The sequence below is a fragment of the Euprymna scolopes genome, chromosome 1 (assembly GCF_053919585.1).
Source record: "Euprymna scolopes isolate OS-2025 chromosome 1, ASM5391958v1, whole genome shotgun sequence".
In the NCBI taxonomy this organism is placed as follows: domain Eukaryota; kingdom Metazoa; phylum Mollusca; class Cephalopoda; order Sepiida; family Sepiolidae; genus Euprymna; species Euprymna scolopes.
In genome coordinates, this window is record NC_136482.1 from 139,594,474 (window position 1) to 139,608,911 (window position 14,438).

At 34.0% G+C, this 14,438-nt stretch overlaps 1 protein-coding gene across 2 annotated transcripts in view; it reads left to right on the top strand.

Annotated features, from left to right (window-relative positions):
* LOC145274123 (uncharacterized) overlaps positions 1–14,438 on the top strand; it is a 194,949-nt gene that overhangs the window by 94,799 nt on the left and 85,712 nt on the right. The window lies entirely within an intron of this gene.

Here is a 14,438-nt window from a genome sequence, read left to right on the forward strand (position 1 = left end):
TTTTAATTAAAAAAAACTACTTGGTCAATTTACGTAATTTTTGGAATATGACATCTTCATTCTGTGATGATTACATACATCACAAAGATTTTCCTATTTTTTTTTGTATTTTTGTTTGTTTTAATCAAGTGTAATTCTAAATAAGCACCTTCCATTTTACTGTTAAATTATTTTCCCCTTTTTTATCTTTTTCAGAGTTAGATTAAAAAATAAATGGAATAGATACTTAAGTAGACTTTTTTGCATTTACTTGGGCTGAAATCTGCTCTGTCCTTGATTAAAGGACATCCTTCTTGACTGGTGCAATGTTACCATCAGGTGGAAAATATTTAAAATACTATCTATAAAGCTATGTTACTAACTAGCACTAAAAATTCCATATGCAGATCTAAACCTAACAGTTAAAAACTTTGTAGCAAATAAATGGCAAACTCTGTGGAATACTTGTACAAGCATTTTTAGTCATTCTTTTATTTCTATATATAATAAAATAGACATGATTATTCCCATCTAGAAAAGGCATTGAAGCTTTGCAAATGCAAACGCCACATATAAATTCAATATGGTTAGATTACTAGCCAATATCTGATGTACATTTTGCACATAGTATGTTGCTTATGAAATTCTTATAATAATTTCTTGGAGAGTCACATTTAAAACAAGTCATACTTACCGGAGGTAGCATGGTTGAATATTTACTTACTAATTATTTTCTCACTCTCCCCAGTTACACTAGGAACTTTTCTAGAATTATCACAGTTTTTTACACTACACTCTCTGTGTTTACTTTTTATTCCAATATATTTAACATTAGTCCTTAAGTTCCGGTCAGTTCAGATATATTTATCAGATTAAGGGAATATCAGAATAAGAGAATTTTAAATGCTTAAAATCACCTATCATGAACTAAACAAAATGGCATCATCTAATTTGGATAATTTAAACCCAACAAGATCGACTTTTTTTCAAAATAAATTTAAACTTCACTTAAGATTAGTTTACATTTGCAGTTAAAAAGAAGATTCCAGATTAAATTTTGTACAAAAATTGTATTAAAAAGGAAGGAGATGCTTCTACAAAACTTCAACCCAACCAGATCTACTTTTATAAAACTGACCCCACGAAAAAAAAAACACAAAAACTTTGCAGTGTCGTTTCCAAATAGTTTCATCAAACAAAAAGTTCCTCTAACCTTTCCTACTTTTAATTTGATTTTTTTTCACATATAAATCTATAAGTTAAAATAATGTAGATACGAATTTAGTCATGTAAAATCTTTTATTTACACACTGCACGATTTAAATAGTAATGCCCATCAACCATAAAATATTTTTTAGATATTTCAAGATTTCAGGGTAGTTCTATTAAAATAGTCATATTTTAGAAAGCAAAGCACTTTAAGTCCTCAAAATACCACCATTTTGTTTGGAAATGATATCCTTTCTCATGCTTTAATAAATAATAATCTACATGATATATTTGAAGAGTGTTTAGTGAAGTAATGATAAAAATGTTAACACTATGAAACGGCCATTTTGCGTCAGTTTTTTTTTTTTTTAACTCTCATGGTGTTTAGAAGCTCAGTACTATTCCCCTATGAGGAATTTCATCATGAAATTTAAAAAACAATTAGAAAAAATATCAATCTAACAGGAGTATGGAATAAACTTGTCCTTTTGTTTGTTTGTTTTTTTTTTGTTGTTTTTTTTTGTATCTAAAAATTAAACTTTAACAGGTTTTGAACCTTTTTTTCTAAATATTTTTTGTACTATAAGTAATAAGTAAATTAATGTTTTATTATTTTTATGCGTTAAAATTATAATTCTATGTGGATTTCTCTCTTGGTGTGAAATATTTTTAAACAGGGTCTCCTCTCGAATTTTAACGTGTTTTTACTGAAAGTAAACAATTTAAGTAGTAGTGCTAACAATTATAACCTAAGCAGCAGCTGTTGTTGGCTTCAATCAGAATGAACAGGTTTTGTGAATTACGTTTATTTTGAAAAAAAAAAAAAAAAATTTTTTTTGTTTAAAATTAATGCAGTTTGTGATTACTTTATATAATTACCTTCAAGAAATATTGGTTTTCAAATATATTTAACTTGTGAACTTTGATTGTAATAATAACTGGTTTTATAGCTACCAATTAAAAAACTAAATAAGATTCTACTCTTTTAGTTGATTATGTGTGAATACCCTAAAAAAACTTAGTGGAAAAAAATATTTAAATAATAATATATATATTATGTGACCACTACATCTAGGTCTGAGTGACAAGCCCACTTCTTAAAAATACCTCCCTTGAACCTGTTGTACCATTGACCTGAAATCTGAGTAACAAGTCCTACCTCGAAAAAATCTCCTTTAACCCTATCACTAACGCTAAGTCCTAATGGCATCCACTTCAAAATAAAAACCCTTTCATAACTCTTCCACTAACCCTAAGTTCGAGTGGCAATCTCCCCCTCCTTCATTGTACAAACCATCTTAAAACCACTCGCAATTGTCTAAGAAACAAGTGAAGCATGCATGGCCCCCGTGGGTGCACAGTGAACGAGGCATAAAAAAAATGACTAAGTTCAGCATTTGCCTCCCACCCATTTCACTCCAAAAGTCTCCAGGGGACATCAACTCCTGGTGAAAATGAACAAATGGTGCAGTTTTAAGCCTTAACATATGTAAATTCGAGTTCTGCACCATGCAAAAAAGAAATTACTAAGTCCATTTGCCCCCCCCTCCTTTAGCCCCAAAAGTCCCCAAGGTCTTAATATATTTAAATTTGAGTTCAGCACCATGCAAAACTGTTAAATACACTGAAAATTTTGGACAAATATGGTAAAATAGTCCCAAAAATGGAGTGTTTTTATTAACCCTAAAAGAGCCCCTGAGAAAAACAAAATTATATAGAAATCAGTTAGTTACAACTTTTCAGAAAGTTTTATAAAAATCCAAGGCATCAATTTTTTTTTGATAAACACAAAAGTGTCAATTTTAGCCATTTTAACCCAAAAGGCACCCCTTGAAAGGAGGGGGGGGGACAGCCGGAATTTTCCAAATGTTTGTGCAAAATTTCACAAAAATTCCAAGGTGTGGTTATTGAGAAAAGTGCAGACAAACGGACAATGGTGAATTTACAAAACATAAAATAAACACGCACCCCCTAAAAATAACGATTTATCTTTTATAGAAAACTAAATTAACTGATCTAAAACACTAGAATGCCCTGAAAATGGTAAATTAGTTTACATTAAATTTGAAATGCAAAGCTAATCATCCACTGTAAAATAATTGATTTTGTTTTTTTTTCTTTCTGCCAAGTGTTCAAGGTGTTCACACGCAATTGCTTCTAGCCTTACCACCACTTACTAAGTTTGGGTGGTAAGCTTTCTCCTCTTACTAAGACTCTCTTAAAAGCACACATAATTGTCTAAAAAAAAGAAAAACTCACAAGATTTATTTCCCATAGAATAGCCCTAAAATCTAAGATTATTTTACATTTAATTTTTATATTAAATTTATTTATTTTTTTTTTTTCTGACAAGTTTTTCTGTGTGTTTATATGTAATTGCCTAAAAATAGGGAGAATCACATATTTTTGAGAGGCAAGTAGAGGCGATTTACAGGTGTTAATCTATAATAATACCAAAGAAATCTTTCAATATATTCATTTTTACTCCTCGTATTAGATTTCAGTTTCTTGTACATCAAATTGCAATTTAACTTTGACTTTTCAAATATTTTTTTAATGGATGCATGGAATTTTATGGTATTTCAGCATATTTACCTGCATTTACTACAGATTACTTAAAAACCATTAATTTCTGGAGATTAGCATTTTTACTGAAAAAGTAGTGTAAAAAATGTGGCAAAACGCATAGGGTCTTAAAGAGGAAAAATATCCAAACATGTGAAGCACAAAAATAATCATAACATCCTTATTTTTAGTCAGACGCATTCCTGCTGCGGAATAATAGCAATACACATGAAAAAATTTAAATAGCTTAAAATATTTCAATATTGATATACATAGAAAGATCTTGATGAGCTAAGAAAGAATCTTTTTAAATTTTAAAAATTTGATTAAAATTAAGGAAGTTATGACTATTTTTATGCCCTGCGTGTTTGGATATTTTCCCCTCTTTAAGACAATATGCGTTTTGTCACATTTTTTATACTACTTTTTCAGTAAAAATGCTATATCTTTGTTAAAACACAAGACTAAGCAATGAAATTTACCATATAAGTGTATTTTTGTACAAGGAATCAGAATATGTGACTGAAAATCTCCAAAATTTCTTGGTTTCCAAATAATCTGCAGTAAATGTGCATAAATATGCTGAAATTCCTTAAAATGCCATGTATCCATAAACAGAAAAGAAGTTGGAGAACTCAAAGTTGAATTGTAATGTGCTTTATGTCCAAAAAACTTGAATCTAAACATAGGACCATTTAAAAATGAATATATTGCAATATTTCTTTGGTGTTATTGTAGATTAACACCTTCTGTTTAACCCCACTCAACCCCTTCTGACCACCCCTCCAAAATGTGATTCTACTTTTTTAGGCAATTATGTATGAAATGCCATGAAAAACTTTAATGAAAGATAAACAAATTATTTTAGAATTTAATGTAAAATAATTCGCCCATTACAAGTCATTCTAGCATTTTAGGGCAGTTAACTGTTTTTTTTTTTATGGGAGATAAATCCTGTATGCTTTTTGTTTTATTTTTTTTAAGACGGTTATGTGTGATTTTAAGAGAGTTTCTATGCAATGAGAATATGAGGAGGGTTGCCATTCGGACTTTGAATTAATTATAGGGCTAAGGAAAATTATGTGTGAACATACTGGAGACTTGACAGAAACAAAAACAATATTAGAGGGCGGGGGTTAGTTTCACAAAAATTTAATTTCAAATAAATATCTTACAGAAAGTTATGTGTGTGTGTGTGTGTGTTTGACAGGTAAATAAGTCAGCAAATGTTATATTTAGTTTTAATTTAATAAGAAACTGCGTTACGAAATTTCAAAGAAAATTCCATAAATTTGTTTTCTATTTTCGAGATTGAAGGTGTTTATTCCATAGGCTGTTTATACTACGTTGGAGCAGGTTGTAAAAATATCTTTCGTCTAATAAGTAGAAAAAAAATAATGGGGCTTGTATTACTGTACACATAGATTCGAAAAAGTTGTCAAAAACAAATATATAACAAATAAATGTTATCAAAGGCAAGATAAGTTACTTTTCCACCTAACTGGATATGTTTTTAGTGTTTTTATTTAATGTAACATGTTTATTCAGCTCGAAAAACATAGTGCTTAACGATGTATTGGAAAGTTAAAAATGGTGGCCGACTATCATGGTAACATATATTGAGCGAGTTTCTAACAGTATTTTGTCTAGTTTTTTATTTATAACTCATTTACCCAAACTTATTGCCTCAAAGAGAGAGTTGGCCGCCATTTAAAATTTTCAAATACATCGGTAAACACTGTTTTTCGAGCTGAATAAACATGTTACATTAAATATAAACACTAAAAACATATCCAGTTAGGTAGAAAAGTAACTGATCTTGCCTTTGATAACGTTTATTTGTTATATATTTGTTTTTTGACAACTTTTTCAAATCTATGTGTATAGTAATACAAACAAGATTTTCATACATCTTTTGATTTTGAAAAAAACATTTGTGGCTGTTCGCAGTAAAACATTGTTTTAATTCGCTGTTCAAAACTAAAGCAATGAATAAAAGTGCATGCAAGCTATCTATCTACAAAAGTTTATTTTGTTTTTTTAACCATGTTTTTAAATTTGACCAGAAATGTGAGAAATTATAATGGATTCATAATGCCGAATTGGTTGGGATTGTTATTATACATTCTGAAAACCGAATAGTTCTAAACAAATGTTATTCTGATAACAAAATAGCTCTAATTAAACATATCAGAACATTTATATTCATATTTTCATGTTTTTCTTAATTCGTTCATGAATAAAAATTAAAAAACGCATGTTGTTTATACTGTGCTATGACTAATACTACAGCTGCTGCTCCTGCTGCTACTAATACTAAATTAATTTGACCAAACTCGAGAAATAGAAACATTTTTTTTTGGGTAGGTCCTTTTAAATTATTATCAATTACCGCGGTTCTACTCAACATAGAATAATACTTTTAATTGATAAAGATAGTAAAAAGAATGATTTACTTACTAGTGGGTGTCCAATGAAATCTTTTTCAAAATGTTCGATACTCGTCATATTAAAGTCTTATTTTTAACACGACAAAAAAAGAAATGGTCAAAAATATTTTGGACACTTGACAGTATTAAGATTAACACCTCTTCTGATTGTTTCCTAAATTTCATGACGAAATTATTCATACAATCGTGGTACGGGCCTTTAAAAAACAGGGAGGGTCATTACAAAACCTTACCGAAAACGCCATTTTATGACGTTCACATTTTTATGACTTTATTTGCTTAAAACTCTTAAAATATATAATGTACATTCATATTTATTAATTCATTTGAAAGTATATTCATTTCCGAACAAAACAGTAGTATTTTGAAGTCTTGAAGTGCTTTGGTTTGAAAAGTATGGCTATTTTAGTAGAACTACCTTGAAATCTGTGATTATCCAAAGCATTTTTTTTCATCCGTGTGTATTACTAGGAATAACATCTTCCAGTGAGGACGGTGGATTTCAGGTGAACCGAATAGTGAACAGTCTAATGGGCACGAGTGGTGATGTGTGCTTACTCCCTTTGGTGAGGCGGAGGTTGAGAATTCCCTGAAGGCCATATGCAGCTCCTTGCCTGACTTTGACGGTTTTTCAGCTGACAATTGCTGAGACGGAAATTGAATATCACCTTCCTCAATCTCATGTTGTTGTATGAAGTATCACCACCCCACTCCCTCATCCGATCTAGAGTCTCCTTAGCATCGAAGTCTGTGAGTGCCAGCGAGCCTATCCACCTGCACATGGGATGGTTGTTTGGAGATTAACGCCTCGCTTAATTCTATCGTTCAGAATGCCCATTAAGAGACACGGGATCTCTGTGGTGATGATTGATGTGTCCAAGGCATTCGACAACGTCAATTATGATTCGATCTGCTGGGTGGCTCGTAGTTTTGGTGCACTACATCCGCATGAGCTATGATGCTATGCCAAGTGTGCTAGGTGACTAGGTTTTTCACCCTTCCCGTGGTGTCTGCTAGAGAGACCCTCTATCGCCTCTGCTTTTTCACATGGTGATGGATGAGATACTCTCCTCATCCTTGCCAGATCTCACCAATCCAATGTATTCTATCAATGTGGGGGCGTTGGTTTATGCTGAGGATCTCACGCTGCTCTCAGAGTCCCCAGTGGGTATGCGAGCTAAGCTTTGTGTGGTGGAGGTAACACTGGCGGCATTGGCGATGGCGATTTACCCCACTAAATCTCGGTCACTCACTATCATGACCAACAAATAGGTCAAGCACATTTGTCTTGCTGCAGCAGATCTCTGCATGGGTGGTGAACCAGTCTGCCCTTTCCACACCAGAAGATGGTTCACGATAGGCTGAGCGAGATGCATTCAGCTCCACTGAAGCTGCTGCAGAGTATTGAGATCCTACGGAGATATATGATGCCTCGGTACACTCAGGGCACTTGATATTAACATGCGAAATCACATTCAGATGTGGTTCAGACCCTCAAAGGACTGTCCGGCTTTTAACATGCTGTTGTTTTGGACAGAGCCCTCCTTTACAACTTTGATTACCTTGATAAGACAGAATAGATATGAGAGGTTGTTTACCTTGGCAACTGCAGGCGTTGTTTACAAGACCATCAGAAGTGTTTTATTTTGAACTACTCTTAAACTGGCGAATCGTCCTGCTATAGTATGGGGTCATGGTGTGTGACAAGGAAGAAGCTGCCAAAGAATTGGAGGGAGGATTTAGTTTCATCATTCGATGGAGCCGACCTCACCTCGGCAACTGTACGAAAGCGTCCCATAATTGACTCCACCACTCTGACAGGGTTTTCCCTAAGTTTTACATCAGCGGTGTGAACCTCGGGTGTAGGCTTTTGAGTACGAAATTACAGAATGTTAGGGGTGACCGCAATAAATTCAATTTGAGTTGCCTGGGACGATGAAGTCTGGACGAGAGTTTAGGCCACATTGTACAGCGTTGAGGGGTAACCTATGATGCTAGATATGTCCATCACAACTGGATTTCTAATTGTTTGTTCAGTTTTTTGGGGGGGTCAGTTCTTTCACCAGAATTCTTGAACACTGGTACCATAGAGGCAATTTTCCAACTTTCCGAAAAGCACGATTCAGCCAGGCATTAAAGTTTGGAGAGAACAGGGACTAGCTCAGCAGAGCATTTCTTTATTACTATAGCAAGGATAAGATCAAGCCTACGTTTTAAATGTATCAGGACTTTTCAACTTGGGAAGGGGTGATGATTAGATTATCTAGTGTGGTATCTATAAACAGTGTGAAATTGGAAGGGGTGTCTAAGTGTGAAATTCTTGAAGCAGTTCAGCTTTATTATATTGTCGTGCAGAAGATTTCATAGATGCTGGATAATGGGAGAATTACTGATTGCTCATTATTCACTACACTAATTTAAATTTTCCAGCAGTACTTAATTTCTTCGACTTAATGCTTTTTCTGGTCATTTTACTATATATTCTCTTAGCTGCATCTCTTATTAACATTGTTTGCTCATCTGATAGTTTTGTTTGTTGTAGATTGTAGATTTGTTGGCATAAGCAAATGAAACAAAAAATTGATGGTAAGACTAGAGAGAGGGAACTGGTGGGAGGGAAAAATTATATAAATAATTAAATGGCTTAAAGAAAGAAAAGAGACATTTTTAAAAGGGTTTTAATTGAGCCTGTTGAAAAGTGAGTGTATCGCAAGTTCATCTGGTGGAAACTATCTATTGATTCTTTTACAAAAGTCATTTGTTTAGAAAAATTGTTCTCAGCAGTAAATAACCATTAAGATTAATGATGTTTAAATAATCTAAACCTTTATTATACATTGTTATTATTATTATTAATAATAAAACCATACTAAAACATCCACAGAAATGTGTTGATTCCAAATATGAATTTGCATGACGATCAATTATTAAAAACTGATGTGTAGACAAACAGACACCCAGAAATCTTTTTATTTATTTATTTATTTTTCAATTTTTTTATCAGTTTGTTCATGCTGGGGATGGAACATCCTGCTGGATGTTAGGCATTAGCTTACTATCTCATATATTCAACCAAAAGATTCTTGGAAGATTCTAACCATTTCTTTAAGTGCAAGTGTTTGAATCTCCCTTGCATTTGGTTCACCGGGTGTATTTGCCAAATAGTCCTTTCATGAGTCCAGTTGCTCCTACTTACTGGAATGATAGAGATCTTCCTAAGATTTCATTTTCTTTTCGTTGTATATAAGACCTTAGTATTTTATAATCTTTTCCCTCTCAGCACCAGTGGGGGCACTTTAGATTAATGAATGTGTAATAAAATGCCTTGCAATCACCTGAGAGGATGTTATTCTGTCAGCCATAGTCATGTGCAAGTGTTTTCTAGGAAAGTTGCTTACTGATTGCATCCTGAGATAATTGTATACTTCTGATAATTTTCCAAAACTTTAAAAAACACCTGCCATAAAGTTTGTAAAAGTAATTATAAATGCAAAAAAAAAAAAAACATAATAGGAAGAAAACTTTTTTAAAAATTGAAAGTTTATTTTTGTTTAAACTGCAAAAACCTAACCATAAAATCATTGTTGGAACTTCAAAAAAATTATCAATTATGCTTTTGTCTAAGGATACAACTGTCCAAGATGCAATTGTCTGCAACAAATGTCTACTCTATCCACGAGTGCTCGTCTGAGCTCCAATCTCTGCCCCCCCTCGCCAATCTTTCACAAAAAACCCCCATCTAGCTGAAACCACTGTCAGTAAATTTCCCCATTCTTTATCTGTGCCTAAATCAAAACGTAGATTCCATGAACAAAGATTCTTTCCTAGAAGTGCATGCCTGTGGAACTCTGTTCCGTTTGCCTGTTTCCCTCCTGACTACGACTTGGACAAACAAGTTCCTGTTGAACCGCTCCCTTAAGTAAGACACTTTATCAGATCTCTATTACTAGCGATTATTATGATATTATCCCATTGATTACTGTACACGCAGTAACCCTTATCCCCGAGTGGCCTCCAGGCCTTGATAGGTGGTGACTTTCTTGTAAAAAAAAAAAAAAAAAGAAAAAAAGTAGGACAACCTTGCAAATCAAGTAATGATAAACCTGTGATTTTTAAAATGTACCTATTGACCTGAGGCCAACTCATTGATAAAGTAAATGAAAAAAAACGTACTTTAGGTGTTTAAAAGCTTAAGATCCCATGATAAACAAAAATATGTGCGGTACGAAAAATGTAGCTAGAATTTTGATACACTACCAGGAATACATGCAAACCCTTTCCAGTCTCAGCTCTTCCAAAACATATATATTTATTTATAAAGATCTATAAGAATTAATTCCCCAAACAGATTAGTTTTCAGCCATTTTTATGCTCCTTTATGAAGATTAAATTTAAGATATAATATGTATAAATCTTATGTCTAGAATTTATATTCTGATTTTTATAGTTATATTACACTAGCCTGGGTGCCCGGCGTTGCCCAGGTGTTTTGAGGTGTAAAAAAAATGGTAGTAGGCAGGCAGGCTCGAACCCATGCCACAAAGCCAGAAAAGAAAGTGAAAGAAACCCTTATGTCTTACCTCTACTCCATGACGCAACCAGAAGTGTAAAGCGTTCAAATTTAACATAGTTAATCAAAAAGATGACTTGCAGAAATGGCGTTGCTTTTAAACCTCCCACAAAGGTCATTTTTAATGTGGGGGGAAATCAGCTCTCCCCCACAAAAGGGGCACTCTGGCAGTATCCAAATAAATAGTAATTGTCTCAGTATGAAGGGTTTCCCCTACATTGACCAAGGACGAATTACATAACAGATACTACCTGGACAAAGGCCAAGTGTTAGCAGTTGTGTTCGAATAGTTTTGTTTTATTTATACGAAAAAGACAAACAAACAGCCGACACAACAGGACATCGGGAATTTTTTAAAACTCGATCTAAAATAATTGAAAGGAAACGTGTCCGTTTGTTAATCTGAGATATTATGATCTAGGAAATATAAGAAAATTTCTCCCAGAATCTAACCGATCCGAGAACCCCGATGCAAAAAGCCTTTTGTTGACATACACAAACACATGCGCCCATTTAGCCTTTTATATATTCTAGCGAGGGGTACCCGGCGTTGCCCTGGTGTTTGGAGGTGTGTGTGGAAACTCCGGGGGTGGGGGTGGGGGTTAAAAAAAAATGTTTTGGTGGGTAAGTATGAGGATCGAACCCGAACCGTTGAGGCAAAGTTGTAAATTAAAGTGTGAAAAAAAAAAACATGTGACGTTAACCATTGCCCCACTGCGAGATGCTAACGGAAACACGTTTGACTTTATTTAATTACTTGGATTTGGCAGGTGCCCGTTTTAATGAGTTAATGAGGTCAAGTTTGACTGCGGGATAGTATTTCATTTACTGCGGGAACACTTCCTAAGATGTTATAGGAAAAAGACTAACCCACATGCAGCGAGCGACAAATGTTGAATATTTATCTTCCCAAAGTCAAGCAAATTAAATAGACAGGCGAGCTTCGTTGTTAACTATGAGATATTACGATTTATATGTGATATAAAAAGTTTTAAAAAGTTGTTAGGCGACCGACCGCTTCTCTAAAAAAAGCCTTTTGTAGACATACAGAAAAAGCGAACACACACACAAACTCATACATTTTCGCGTTTATATTTATAGACTAGCGGCGGTACCTGGCGTTGCCCGGGTGTTTGTAGGTGTGTGTGGTGTTAAATAAAAAAGAACCCGGGGGGGTAGGATCGAACCCGAAGCCCTGAGGCGAAGTTTGAAAATAAAATCGGCCAGCCAGAATGAGTTAGTGAAAGATGTTTGAATTTATTTAAGTAAGAACGAAATTGATAGGTGCGCGCCCGGAAGTCGTCAGGCGTTACGACAATGACGATGTAGGTTTGTTTGTTATAAGCGAAGTAAAAAAAGAAAACAACGTTAACACTTAAGCGGGGAAAAAAAAACACAAAAAAAACTAACGTACGGCAAACAAACGATGAAAACAGAAAAACGAACACGTGAAAAATGGCTTAAATAAGCCTGTTTTGATATTAAAATTTAAAAAATCGGTGGGTACCCGGGTGTTTTTGGGTGTCGCTAAGAATAAGCGAAGTTAAAAAAAAAAAAAAAAGCAGAAAAACGAACGTTACGTGAAAAATGGCTTAAATGACACTGGTTCAATATTTAAATTTAAAAAATCGAAAAAAAAAAAACATCTCATACCACGATTCGAACCCAAAACTTTTAGATAATGAACCAAGGCCTTGACCAACTGAGCTACCGCGACATACATGAAATTTGTTTGGTTTTTCAACTATTTAAAGTAAATCAGGTCACGACATCATCTGACGCATGCGTAGAATCGGTCATTGTCACGAGAGGACCGTTTTTGTTGACTCCCCCCCTGTCGAAAATTGTCGATTTCGGGGTGAAAAAATTAACGTTTTTGGCCAATTTTTCGATATTTTTCGAGCAAAGGATGGAGTTTCGATGTGATACCGAGTTTGTGAATTTTCGTCGCGTCTGTTGAAAGTTTTTAGCAGACATCCAAACATACACACATATACATACATACATTTTCGCTTTTATATATATAGATTAGACTAGCCTGGGTGCCCGGTGTTGCCTGGGTGTTTGTAAGTGTGTGTTGAGCAAGAAAAGAAAAAAAGAAGTTGTAACAGGCAGGCTAGAAGCCGTGACACGAAGGTGAAAAAGAAAGTGGAGATGTGTGTAAGGGTGTTGGTTGAGCAAAAAAAAAAAAAAAGAAGGAAAATTGCGAGTGCAAAAAAAAAAAAAAAAAAAAAAATTAGAAGTAGTAAACAGGTTCAAACCCGTAATGTGCCAGAGGAAAAGGAGGTGAAAAAAAAAAACAAAAAAAAAAAACGGTCATATCGATGCGTCCACCACGATTGTGACGTCACGGGTGGTTGAAATAATATCTTTTATGCGACATCGTTGACATGAGGTTTGAATGACTTGCAAAAATGTCAGCAGAAAAATCGACTCCTCCTTGTAGAAAAGTGCCCAGTTAAGGGTGAAGGAATTAATGTTTTTAGCCAATTTTTTGATATTTGTCGTCCAAAGGGTCGAGCTTCAAAAAGATACTGATCTCGTGAAAATCCGTTGCCTGTGTCAAAAGTTTTAGGCAGACATACAAACATACATACATACATACATTTAAACAGACAGGTGAGATTTATATTGTAGATGATTTTGATTTTAGAAAATGTCTAAAATTTAAGGCTTGAGCTTAAGGGTCTTCAGAAGAAATTGAAATTCAGGGAATCTTATATAATTTATCTCTAATGACTATCAAATTTAATGCAGATCTAAAATATTTGAATTTTCAAAATGGAAAGTTGTGTCCCAAAGTACTTTAAAGAAGCCAAAATTTAGGGAATATTTATTAATTAATCTCTGATATCTATTGTTAAAAATTTACAGAAATAATAGATATCTGAATTTTCAAACAGGGCTTATACTCACTCTTTGGCCTCTTTACATCAAACTAAAACTAAATAAGATATCATTCTCCACCCTTATATCTAGCAGCTGTGTTCCAAAATTCATAATTGCTTAATTAGTTTTGAAGTGAATCTTCAACATAGATATATATAAATATATGTCTAACTTTATATAAAGACTAGCAGGTGTACCCGTGTTGCCTGGGTGTGGATAGGTGGTGTAATAAGGAGTCAATACAACCAGAAAAAAAAAATAGATGCTGCCTGGGTGGAGAGAGAAAAAACCCCCCAAAAGTTTAAACAAACGGTGAAATAATTCAGTTTTTCTTTTAAAAGGAAAAAATCCCATTATGTAATCCTTTAAATAAGAAAGTGTGGGAGGCAGGTTTAAACCTGTAATGCAAAGGAGGAAAAAAAGCAAATTGCTTAACCCTCATGGCCACCATGACATTCGCTGCCATTCAAATTAAGGCTAGTCATTGCAAGCGCGTATGATGACTTTGCAAAAATGTTGAGAAAGTGACCCCCTCCTTGTACAAAACTATCCAGTTGAGGGTGAAGGAATGAATGTTTTGGGCCAGTTTTTTCGATATTTGTCGTCCAAGATATCAAGCTACAAAATAATATCGATCTGGCCAGGATCCGTCATATATGTCGAACGTTTTTGCAAGACATGCACACACACACACACACACACACACACACACACACACACAGTTTGTCTTTTATATACAGAGTTGCATCGTTTGTTTGAATGCTTTAAAAATGAGG